The sequence below is a fragment of the Rhopilema esculentum genome, chromosome 8 (genome assembly GCF_057945365.1).
Source record: "Rhopilema esculentum isolate cy_ngs chromosome 8, ASM5794536v1, whole genome shotgun sequence".
Taxonomy (NCBI): Eukaryota; Metazoa; Cnidaria; class Scyphozoa; order Rhizostomeae; family Rhizostomatidae; genus Rhopilema; species Rhopilema esculentum.
This window is the reverse complement of record NC_142822.1, coordinates 11,886,682-11,899,033: the sequence shown is the minus strand read 5'-3', so window position 1 is coordinate 11,899,033 and position 12,352 is coordinate 11,886,682. Positions and strand designations below refer to the sequence as shown.

At 36.5% G+C, this 12,352-nt stretch overlaps 1 protein-coding gene across 1 annotated transcript in view; it reads right to left on the bottom strand.

Annotated features, from left to right (window-relative positions):
- The window catches only part of LOC135694476 (putative ATP-dependent RNA helicase DDX4), a 30,587-nt gene extending 18,237 nt beyond the window's left edge, over nucleotides 1–12,350 (bottom strand). The window contains exon 1 of the mRNA XM_065213237.2: nucleotides 12,227–12,350. The gene's annotated coding sequence lies outside the window, so the exon portion shown is untranslated. The remainder of the gene's footprint in view (nucleotides 1–12,226) is intronic.
- Between the last annotated feature and the right edge of the window lie 2 nt (nucleotides 12,351–12,352).

The window sequence follows — 12,352 nt, the reverse complement described above, 5'->3', positions numbered from 1 at the left end:
AGCATTTTGCCGATTCCACTATGGTATCTAGAGCCCTTAAAGGACACTTGAAGCAATTTTTATACTTTCAAAATTGCAAAATAACTAAAGTTAAGCACTAGGTAACTAAAGTAAAGGTACATATACGAATAGATCTGGATAATAGAAAATAGAAAATTTTGACATTTTTCTCATCAGTAAATCCTTAAAACTTTTAACTTCATTTATCATATAACCAACAGCAACTTTAAAGGAATGGTGGTAGCAATGTGCAAAGATGGCTCTACTAGGGTCCTTAGCTTTAATTGTAGTTGACACGCCAAGCTGACCCCACCGCCCCCCTCCTTTTTCCGAAGGCACTGCTGGGTATCTAAATTATATTTCTAACTTAGCAGGGCCCCCACCGAAGGGGGAGCTGGGGGGGCTATAGCCCCCCACTTTTTTGCTTGGCAAAAAAATGAAGCAATTAAAAATGAAAAGGGCAATTGTGACACTGGGCCGGCTAAACGACCTCAAATTAGGTCACTTAGGCGTGCAAATGTTCGGCCACCTAGGAAAGCGTCCTTCTTGAAACTTGGCTGGCCAAATTCGCGAGTGGCCTCGTGTAAACGGCTATGGCCAGCCAAATATTTGCACGGTACAAAAAAGAGGGTGTTGATATGTGCTACAGAGGCAAACACAAAATGGGAAATTGAAATTTTGTGGCCCGAAACTAATGTATTGTTGTTGGTTAGAGTCACTGGTTAGATTTTGTGTTTGTAGCTTGTAGCTTGTGCTTTGCTGAAAATATGAATGACTTTCGTCAAAAGACTCATTTTGAAATTAAAAAATAAAAAGCATAGCAAACATCGCAAATTTCCAATCATTGATAGCATTTATGTCAGCCATCCTCTTTAAACAGAATTTTGCGAAGAGAGCACACGAGAACAGAGAATGAGAGAAGTTGTTTTGTTAGCTGTTTGTTTACAATGATTTTTGGCTTCAAGTTTTTGGGTCATTCCATGTCAAATCACCAAGAAAAAAATGGAAATGTCACCCACCATCTCAGATTTTGCCAATTTTCATATATCATGTGCCAACTGATAAGAATAGTTCATTCTCCAAATTTCAGACCATTATCTTTGGTACTTTTTGAGATATCCAGATTTGAACTTTCAAGAATTTTGAGGTAAAATTACCAGAATCCGCCATCTTGGATTTTCATACAGAGGACAACTAAAAACCCAATTCTAATATCTGAAAAGAAAATGACCAGAACATATCAAAATGAACTTATTTATGTAAATTCAGCTATGAGGAATTCAAAAGTGACATCAAAATGAATATCTGACAGATCTGAAAGATTCTATTTATAAAAATCTCTGCAGGGGTTGAAAAATTGAAAGATTCCGAAAAGACAATTGTGTCAAATTTCATTTTGGAATTTCATGATGTTTGACAGGTAGTACCAGAATGAATTTTTGCAGTTAAATTCGAGGTACATTGAGGTACCAAAATATTGAATTCTGACCTGGTGTCTCTTCTTGTTTAAGAGCTACAAGCAGCTAAAGTAAACTGAAAATATTGTCAAATTTCTTGTGCGAAAGTTCCTTTTTTAATGTAATGTGTATGTTTGTAGACATATAACTAGCAATATTTGAAGTTTAATCAACTCATTCTGTGTACACAATAAGCAAAGCATTCATTTAAATTGAAGATTTGTTATCTATCACTTTTTTACAGTGGATAATGTACAGTGGACCACACCCACTTATGGGTGCGACAACATTGAACACCATGGGAAGGCTGTATTACTTAAGAAATTTTCAGACTTCACTCGAAAAGGTTGCAAATAAACACTTTTTCCTTGAAGATACAAGAAATCAAAAGGACAAAATCTTTTTGATGGTGCTGAAGGTAAAAAATTTGTAGAAACAGGTATAAAATTACAATCTAATTTAATTTTTTTCTTGAATACATGAATATACCAAAATTGGCTCATTTTTGTAAGAAAAAATAATGCCTTACAGGCTCGCCATAATTTCCTTGATTTTCGTGAGATCTTTGTCTGCAATTTTATATTGTCACCCAGTTGCTGTGAAGGGTGTTTCTATGTAACTAGAAATGGTAGAATATGTCAATTCGAAATAAACAAAATGTTAGCAGATATGTTAGCCTAATTTTCTATTGCTTATCAGTTTTGTTGTGTTGCAGAAAGTTGGCTATCTCCACCTATAAATCTTTTCATAAAAATGGCGGCAATATTCGTATTTTGTCCTTCATTAAACTGATTATTTCGTCAAAATCCTTTGCCTTTCTTTCAGTGTCACAATAATCGCTTTCAGCTTCTTCACTGTCCATCAGTTGATCGGGCATGACGTCGATAGTTTCTGCAACAACGTTTAAGATTTTTGATTGCTTTTCGGTCAGTTTGGTTTTTACTTCGTCGAGTTTGCGTTTGCCATAAGAAGCTCTTGAATGCTGCGGAACAGAATACAGCTTTATCGGACTAACGTCAATATCTTCAAGTGTTAAGTCAAGGTTTTCTTTCTGTTGTTTCTAAGCTCTTTCTGGAAAGCATACATCTGGATCATTATCATCATCATTCCCTTCTGAGGTTGTCAATCTTTCAGACATCTCTCTCCGACAAGTTGGGCATAACTTTTGTCCAGGCACCACGTAAATATTGATTTTATGATAGCTTTTCGAAGATACTATTGACACTTCCCTCAAAGAGCCTTTAACAGGATTCTTATGCTTTTGGAAGGGGTCGCAGCACTTCTTCTGAAAAGCGCCGTACTGCGCTAAAATTGTTTGTTCGTGATGGTGACAAATTGTAAATTCGGGTCCTATTTCCAGACCTGTTCTTAAAGAAATTAACTCCGCTTGCTCTTTAGTCAACGACTTGCTTCTTTTTATCCCAACTGATCTTGTGTAGAACCGAGAGTGACACTCTTCTTGCAGATGACTGCCAATTGAACACTTTTCCAGAAACTTACTTACAGACATTTTTTTAAACGCGATATAAATCTTTCTGCCTCTCGTTACTAAAACTTGACAAAACAGAGGTCGGAAACTTTATTTCCGTTTTGAATGGAAATAAGGAAGCACTAACTGGCTACAAACTGATGCTTGCAGATTCCATCATGCTGATAATTATCACTTTACTATCATAAGCGGATACTAAGATTATGTTTCACTAACGTGATTTTCCAAGGTCCGTAAATCAAGCAATTTTATTCGTCGTAGCTTTTCAACACTGAGCCATATTTCATTTACAACACTGAATAGTTTAGTAATTATGTTTTAAAATTTCAACTCAATTTAAACATCAATAAGATACAATTACTGATAAAATCTAATAAGCAATATAGAGTTAAGTTCCCGTCGACAACGAATATTGCTGTCATTTTATGAAAAGATTTATAGGTGGAGATAGCCAACTTTCTGCAACACTAGAAAATTAGGCTAACATATATATCTGCTAACATTTTGTTTATTTCGAATTGACATATTCTACCATTTCTAGTTACATAGAAACACCCTTCACAGCAACTGGGTGACAATATAAAATTGCAGACAAAGATCTCACGAAAATCAAGGAAATTATGGCGAGCCTGTAAGGCATTATTTTTTCTTACAAAAATGAGCCAATTTTGGTATATTCATGTATTCAAGAAAAAAATTAAATTAGATTGTAATTTTATACCTGTTTCTACAAATTTTTTACCTTCAGCACCATCAAAAAGATTTTGTCCTTTTGATTTCTTGTATCTTCAAGGAAAAAGTGTTTATTTGCAACCTTTTCGAGTGAAGTCTGAAAATTTCTTAAGTAATACAGCCTTCCCATGGTGTTCAATGTTGTCGCACCCATAAGTGGGTGTGGTCCACTGTACATTATCCACTGTAAAAAAGTGATAGATAACAAATCTTCAATTTAAATGAATGCTTTGCTTATTGTGTACACAGAATGAGTTGATTAAACTTCAAATATTGCTAGTTATATGTCTACAAACATACACATTACATTAAAAAAGGAACTTTCGCACAAGAAATTTGACAATATTTTCAGTTTACTTTAGCTGCTTGTAGCTCTTGAACAAGAAGAGACACCAAGTCAGAATTCAATATTTTGGTACCTCAATGTACCTCGCATTTAACTGCAAAAATTCATTCTGGTGCTATCTGTCAAACATCCTGAAATTCCAAAATGAAATTTGACACAATTGTCTTTTTGGAATCTTTCAATTTTTCAACCCCTGCAGAGATTTCTATAAATAGAATCTTTCAGATCTGTCAGATATTCATTTTGATGTGATTTTTGAATTCCTCATAGCTGAATATACATAAATAAGTTCATTTTGATATGTTCTGGTCATTTTCTTTTCAGATATTAGAATTGGGTTTTTAGTTGTCCTCTGTATGAAAATCCAAGATGGCGGATTCTGGTAATTTTACCTCAAAATTCTTGAAAGTTCAAATCTGGATATCTCAAAAAGTACCAAAGATAATGGTCTGAAATTTTGAGAATGAACTATTCTTATCGGTTGGCACATGATATATGAAAATTGGCAAAATCTGAGATGGTGGGTGACATGGCCTCGGTGAATTGACATGGAATGACCCTTTTGACACATTGCGCAAGTCATAAGAATTAAGTCGCGGGCCAGTGTAAACGCAAAGCCTTAGTGACCTCATTTGTGGCCGGCTTCAAAAGCAGACCAAATTTTTGGCCAACCAAATATTCGGCCGGCCCCGTGTAAACGCAGCCATAGAATTACTGTATTGAGCAAACAATAGGCCATTCAATCAGTGCGTCACGATTTTCAGCCGAAACTTTGGACAGCTAATCACGATGCAGCTAAATGATCAGTGATCACATCAATATGGAGACAAGTGTTCTTCTATTGTAAAAGTGGCAAGGCATATGTGAAACGCAATTAAAGCCCCTAAATGTCCCTTGTGGGTTTCTGGCTGATGAGTTGCTTTTTATCATTTTCTGCCCACCTACAAGCTAATTGCTCAAAACATGCAAGGGGCACACACAACCACCCCCCCCCCACCCCCATCTGAGTTTGAGGCGGTAACCAGGTGGTAGTGACTACTCTTTGTCTTCTTTTTTTTCATTTTTCCACTTTGGATTTTACATTTTATTTGCACATTGGATTTTTAGTTTTAACCTTCTATGCCTATAAAACCATAGTTTATTACATTACTTACGAGCATGCAGTAAATCTTCTTTGGGCGAGTTGTGTTACCGTTATAGAAATAGTTTCCATTATCAGATTTCTGGCTGTGTCATAATACTTCTGGACAACTTTCCTTGTTATAACATTCGAGAGATAACCAAAATTCTTTTAGACAATTTGCGTTTTTCACAACATTTCACATTCAGTAAAATGGAAATTTCTAGTAAGAATTATCCTCAGTAATCGATTTAGAGGCCATTCTAGAGAGTCTGGAAACTAAAATTTTATGGTGGGCGACATTTTTAGAAAAATTATTCTATTTTTTGCCTCCCTCCCTCCCCACTTTAAAATCCATGGCGGGGCCCTGCTTACCGGCGCTAATGCAGTAACGTACCTCTCAGGATCTATAGGTCCTATATAGGTTAACTATATACCAAACGATAGCATTCAATGTTTCCATTAATATGAGACCATCTATAGGTTCATAGGTTGATGTTTCGCAAAGTTATAACAAAATTACGTTTCACTCGTACCATCGATCAACTGTCGGCCATCATTGTTTACCCCCAAATCACTGTAAACGAGTCGAACATAGAGACAGTAGCAAAACACATTCCCGTTTGACACAAAATAAACAGAAATCAGAGTAAAACCAAGAACCAGCATCAGCACATCACTGAAAATAAATCTAAAATCCACCGAACAGCAGATGTGAGGCCCGCCATTAACGCTGCAGTAAACAACCTAATGTACAGCCGCGGCCGCATAGTTCAAAGCCGGAAGCCTTCGGAAACGCAAACGCGTCATAGTTAATTGAAAGTGACGTCATTAATTTTTGTGCACCAAGTGCCTAAGTTTCTTAACGTTAACAGATCCATTTAGCTATGAACATTGTATATAATCAGCAAGTCTAACTTACAGCGTTAGGAAATTTAACAAAATACAAAAGTCAGCAATTTAAACTCAACACAAATATAATACATGGAAAACATTTTTATTATTAAAAATTTTTATTATTATTAACGATGTTGAAAGTGTACAGTAGCAAAAAAGTATATATATAAAACATAAAAATCTAACAAAACAGTTAAATATATAATCAGCAAGTCTAACTTACAGCGTTAGGAAATTTAACAAAATACAAAAGTCAGCAATTTAAACTCAACGCAAATATAATACATGAAAAACATTTTATGAAAGTGAATTATTTTCAAAATTTGCGGAGCTGGAAACAGACTGTAATTTTCTGATATAATATCAAACAAATATCCTATCGTGTAAAGTAAGGAAACTGGTAACAAGCAAGGAGAGTCGGGTTAAATGTACAGGGTCCTTTGAATTGATATGTGGTGGGATTATATGTGTATTTTAGCGACTACAAAGGGGGCGATGGGCTGTTGCTGGGGAGACGCGCCTTTGCACTTTTGCATTTTCAGATAATTTATGACGTTACGAAAAAATATTATTGCTAGAGAGTTTATTGCTAGAGGGGTTCAGCGGTACCGTAAAAGCTCTACTAAGCCGCCCTCTCTATTAAGCCCCCCTCTCTTTTAAGTCCCCCTTCTAGGACTGAAAAAAAATGAATAAGGCCCCCGGGGGCATAATAGAGCTTTTACGGTATGTGTAGATTATCGGAATTCTGTGTAGTTTATATAATCTTTTCATAGGGATAATGATGAATATTAATATGCATGAACACCATACCATGATTTGAAACCATCTTTAGGGTTTCAAGATCGAGTAAATCCCTGACCATGGGCCATCCAAGAGCACCAATTAGGCTGATGGGTCGTATCGACATCCTGTAACTGTTCTGGCTGCAAGGTTTTGTAACTTTCGAATTTTATCTAGAAGGGTTTCACCAACATCACCCCAAACATGGCAGCAGTGTCTAAGGCAGGGCACCCCGGGTGGTATCTTCATCCTTTGCCCATCCCGATATACAGATTAGACAAAGCTGTTAGGAAAGCCCTTTTTATCATATAAATGGAAGTTGCGAATTATATGTCACAGAGTTAGATGGCAACATGTATTGCAAAGGTTTGTGTCAGGAACTAAAGAATTTCAGGCAATTATTTTTTAATCAGGTAAATTCGCAGTTCACACCTTCAATAAGGATTGCCTCGCGACGGCCCTGCAAGGAAGATATGTTGTTACACGCTTTTTGTTTTATAAGGAACCTACATGCCAAAATATTTAAAGAAATTATACTTCTAAAAACGAAATCCCTAAGGAAAATTTTTTATAACTGCAAGCATCAAGAACTAAAAAGCCGGTTCCATTCATTTGCAGCCAATACTCGCATAGATTGTTATGCTTCCGCATATGCTGTCTCGCCCCCCTCTATATTAAGTGTTAAGTGTTATCAAAACAAATTAAGGAACTATTTTAAGGAACTTTTGGTAATACAATTTGATGATTTGAGGTCTACGAATAACGATCTTTATAAGCATTCAACTCTATAGAGTTCTGAAGTGTGACGTCATCAAAACCTTTTTATAGAATTTTTTGAATTTTAACCACGTAGCGTAAAAGATCACCATAAAATACTTTGAAATACGCAAAATTGGCCAAATATGTCTAAAATCGGTTGAGATAAGGCTAATGAAAGATTTGAAGTTTGCTAACGAATCACTGTTATTTTGGCTCTGTTCATAAAGTTATGAACAGAGACCAAAATACAGAGGTTTGATGGGGAAAGAACCAATAAAAATGTGGTCATATCTCTGTCATTTCGTAAGACACTTGCCTGATTTTGCAAATTTAGAGGTATTTCATGATGCTCTTTCAGGTTATGGGATCCAAATTAAAAAATTCTAAAAAAAATTTATGTGACGTCATCACTGTAGAACTCTATTACGGTGCACTTTTGGCTTCCTCTTTGTGAACGCTTTTGGTAGATTTGAAGTCCACATAAATTTGATTCCTGGCCATTTTGCAGATATCACTCACCCTCTTATGCTGATTTATAACTCATCACTCGAAAATGGTGTTTTCCCTGACCTTTGGAAATTGGCAAAAGTCACCCAAATTTATTAATCTGGACCAAATACTGATCTAGCAGCACCTAGAAGGACAATTCTCGCCACCATAGTCGCCACCGAAGGACCAGAAAATTTTCGAATTTTGATGTTTCCCGTTCCCTGGAAAATGCACTCTTTAAAGCAAATGTTACTCAAGCAATCTTCCTAATCCTAAATTCTTTTATCATTGCAAATAAATTGAACAGTAGATAAAAACAACCTTTCTCCTTAGAACAGTAGATAAAGATTTTTCCTTTTTAGGGGAAATGGACACAACCTAAAGAGTGCCTGGATTTTTAGATTTTGTGCCAACAAAAAATTTTCAAATTTTTAGTTTTTGTGTCATTAGTTTTAATCAAAGTCATTAGTTTGTTTATCTTCCTTCATATCAAGAAATATCATATTTAGCCAGAGGAGCAACTATCTTTGCTTGATGCTTTATTGATGTTAATAGATGAAGGTCGCTGAAATACCTAAAGCGTTTCTTTCACTGGGCGGATTTTACCTGAAATTTCCTATCGAGATACTATTGGGGGGGGATGTGACACCCCCCAAACCCCCCCCGGTCGCGACGCCCCTGGCCAGAATTGTTGTAAGCAGCTTTCTATTTGGCGCTCGTGCCATGTGGTGCTCTTTTCTTTCAGAAGTGACTGTGTCTGATACCATTTTCTGAAACATATTTTCAGCAGCCTCAAGGTTGTGCAGTACTGCATTTAGCATATTCAAAGTACGCTCAGCAAATCGCACTTCAAAATGCGATTTATCATCCAGATGGACAATTCAGGTAAATGCACTGCCTCAAAAGCTAAATCTGATCGGTGACATATGCACCATGCAGTAAAAATGTCCCTGCCAACAAGATCCCTTAAAAGTTTCCACAATCCTCCTTTCTTCCCTGTATTTGCATTTTCACCATAAGTGGTTACTCCAGCCAGTTTTTCAGTGTCTACACCAACATGTAAGACATGTAAGAAATGCATCAAGAAATCCTTCGGCTCCTCCCTTGTCGCTGCTTGAAATTCCAAGAAAAAGGGTTTGAGCTGTTATTTCATTGCTGGTATAAATCTTGCTGTTACAAACTTTGAATCAATTTGTTGTCTACTAGCACTGCCATCGATTTGAACTGAATAGCACAGGCATTTCTTCAAATCAGTCGCTGCAATCTCCATTTGCAATTCTGCAACAATACGTCTCATTTCAGCATATGTCACTGGGTCCCTATAATGATGAACCTTGATTTTTCAAATGGTTCAAAGTCGGCACCCCTTTCTTTCGACATAAAAATGTTAAACAAGTTATTGCTGTGCTCATGGGAAAGTGAGCGCGATGGCCAGCTTCTTGCACTCAGTGACCCTGCTCTACAGTCGTTGTATGCCTCCACTACCAACCTGAGAAAAAATCAAGAGTTTTTTTCTGACACTTTTCAAAGATTCTTGTCCATGGATGCTCAGATGACGTATTTTTCCACAATTCATAGTGTGTTTTTAATCTTTTAGTTTCTTTGTGTGCCCTTGACATAAGTGATCTACGAGGCATTTCAATCGTCCTTTTCCATCAACTCGAATTCCAGATGCCATAGGGAGACTCACTTGGCAGAAAACTATGTCACTTGGTTCACATATTCTTTAATACAGAGCATCTCATCAACTGCCGACGTTTTTTGTCTTTCATTTCAGTTTTTACTTCGAGACAACTTTCCGATAGCCAGACAATGCTCAGTTTTTTACTTCTGTACCAAACATTGTCATCTTCAGTACTGAATTACTTAAGTTGATCATCATCCATTTCATTTTGCTTGTTGGTCGGGAATTGCACTAATTCGTCAGTTGGTTGAGCTGAAACAGTTTCTTTGGTAAGATTCGTTTTTGCAGCTGAATTCCCAGCTTTCTAATTGCCAAACATACCAAGCAATGATTCTGCCCTGGTGCTGAGGCGGCTGCGCTCAACGCTTTCTTCCTATTCTCAATTTTTTGTCATTGCCGCATTTCTGCTTTCTCTTCATTGCTGTTCAAGTTCACTCAAAATCGTAAATCGTTGAAACTTTGTAACTTATTTCAAAATATTAGGCTTGTACATTTGAAGTTTTGTTTATGAGTAGGTGAATGTGATAGCTAGCCACGCACACACCTATTAAGCCTACACACATGATAATTTATTTTGTCAGTCCTAGAGGGGGGCTTAAAAGAAAGGGGGGCTTAATAGAGCGAGGGGAATTAATAGAGCTTTTACGGTAATGTCGGTTTTTACCTTCACACCGGCAAATTTTCAATGCCACTTTTGTAAAGATTTTTTGTCACCCACACGCCTGAAAAACACCCCTTGTGAATAATTTCCTAATCGTTTGAAAGCGCAATTGGTAATGGTTCACAAGGGAGAAAGAATAAAAACAGTTCAGATTTGTTGAGACAAAAACTATTTAGAATATTTCAAACGTTATCGAGTTGGCCCAGACAACTGGGGAATTTTTCTGATTTCGCCCATCACTACTAGGGAAGGTTTTGGGTCTGCTGGGGAAATTTCCCCAGTTGTTTTGTATTAATTTGAAAAATCTGTAGTAGTTTAAAAAATGGCCTGGACTTTTTGCCAACTGAATAATTACTATTCAATTGAATAATGACTTATGAATAACCATATTAGTTTTTTGACTTATGACTAATGCGAATTATTTCAAGTGCCTGATATCGAAAAACTGAGAGGGTCCACACTTTGGAAAAATAAACTTGGCACTATCCTGTTGGATAAAATTATCGATGTGTGCGAATTTGGGTATGGACACGTTCACATATTACATATTGAATAAATGACGTATTTTTTATAGCTCAGAAAAGTTTAGAACGTTGAGAATATAGAAAAATCTCAGATAAAGGTCTACAAAAAATTTTTAATATATTTAATATTTTGCAAAGAATTTAATTTGCTGAAGGGTTAAATATATTCGGGGGCCCCGAATATATTTAAACGAAAAAAAATTAAAATCTCTAAAATATGTCTCTTTTAATTAAAATACCAAGTTGTTTATTGTTGAAATACGAAAATGTGAAAAAGGGTGATTTCATGGATAAAGTCTAAAAATCGCTGATGTGGCAAAATCCTTGATCGTTTCGCTTCAAGTTACTTTCAATTAGAGAGAATGCAGAGACCACAAAAGTAAGGATAGTGTATGATGCTTCATCAAAGGAAGGGAAAACAGGTACCACCACTCACACCTTTGTTATTTGATATATTATTAAGGTTTAGGGAGTTCAATGTACCTATGGTAGCAGATATTGAAAAAGCCTGTTTGGATGTTGAAATCGATCAATCAGATAGAGATGTTCTGATATTTTTATGGGCCAAGGATGCAGTTTGCGTTTCCGAAGGCTTCCGGCCTTGAACTATGCGGCCGCGGCTGTACATTAGGTTGTTTACTGCAGCGTTAATGGCGGGCCTCACATCTGCTGTTCGGTGGATTTTAGATTTATTTTCAGTGATGTGCTGATGCTGGTTCTTGGTTTTACTCTGATTTCTGTTTATTTTGTGTCAAACGGGAATGTGTTTTGCTACTGTCTCTATGTTCGACTCGTTTACAGTGATTTGGGGGTAAACAATGATGGCCGACAGTTGATCGATGGTACGAGTGAAACGTAATTTTGTTATAACTTTGCGAAACATCAACCTATGAACCTATAGATGGTCTCATATTAATGGAAACATTGAATGCTATCGTTTGGTATATAGTTAACCTATATAGGACCTATAGATCCTGAGAGGTACGTTACTGCATTAGCGCCCTGCTTACCTAGCACCAAAGTATAAACAGCCTGGCAAATTACAAATTCATAGGAAATTATCATTCCCTAGTACTTCAGAATCAATACAAAATGTTCGAAATTTGGGAATAATAAACTTGCACGCATGATGCACGTTTCCAGGATCGTGACAAACCACTCTGCATGCAATAAAATTTATGTGTGTAAATGCGTTGCATTGAGAGAAAATAAAATCGTTTACCATATCACATGAAACAGCAATTGAAGCTAAAGTTCTGAAAGTATTGATAAAACTGTAGTGGCTTACCTGGTTCTTCAGAACATTAACGATGAAATTTGGTTTCTCACTTTCCAATTTGGCCCATGTGCAAGTGGAAGAAACATTCTTTCCCAGGTCCCAGAATAATTTTGCGCCTAACCTCTTCTGGAAACA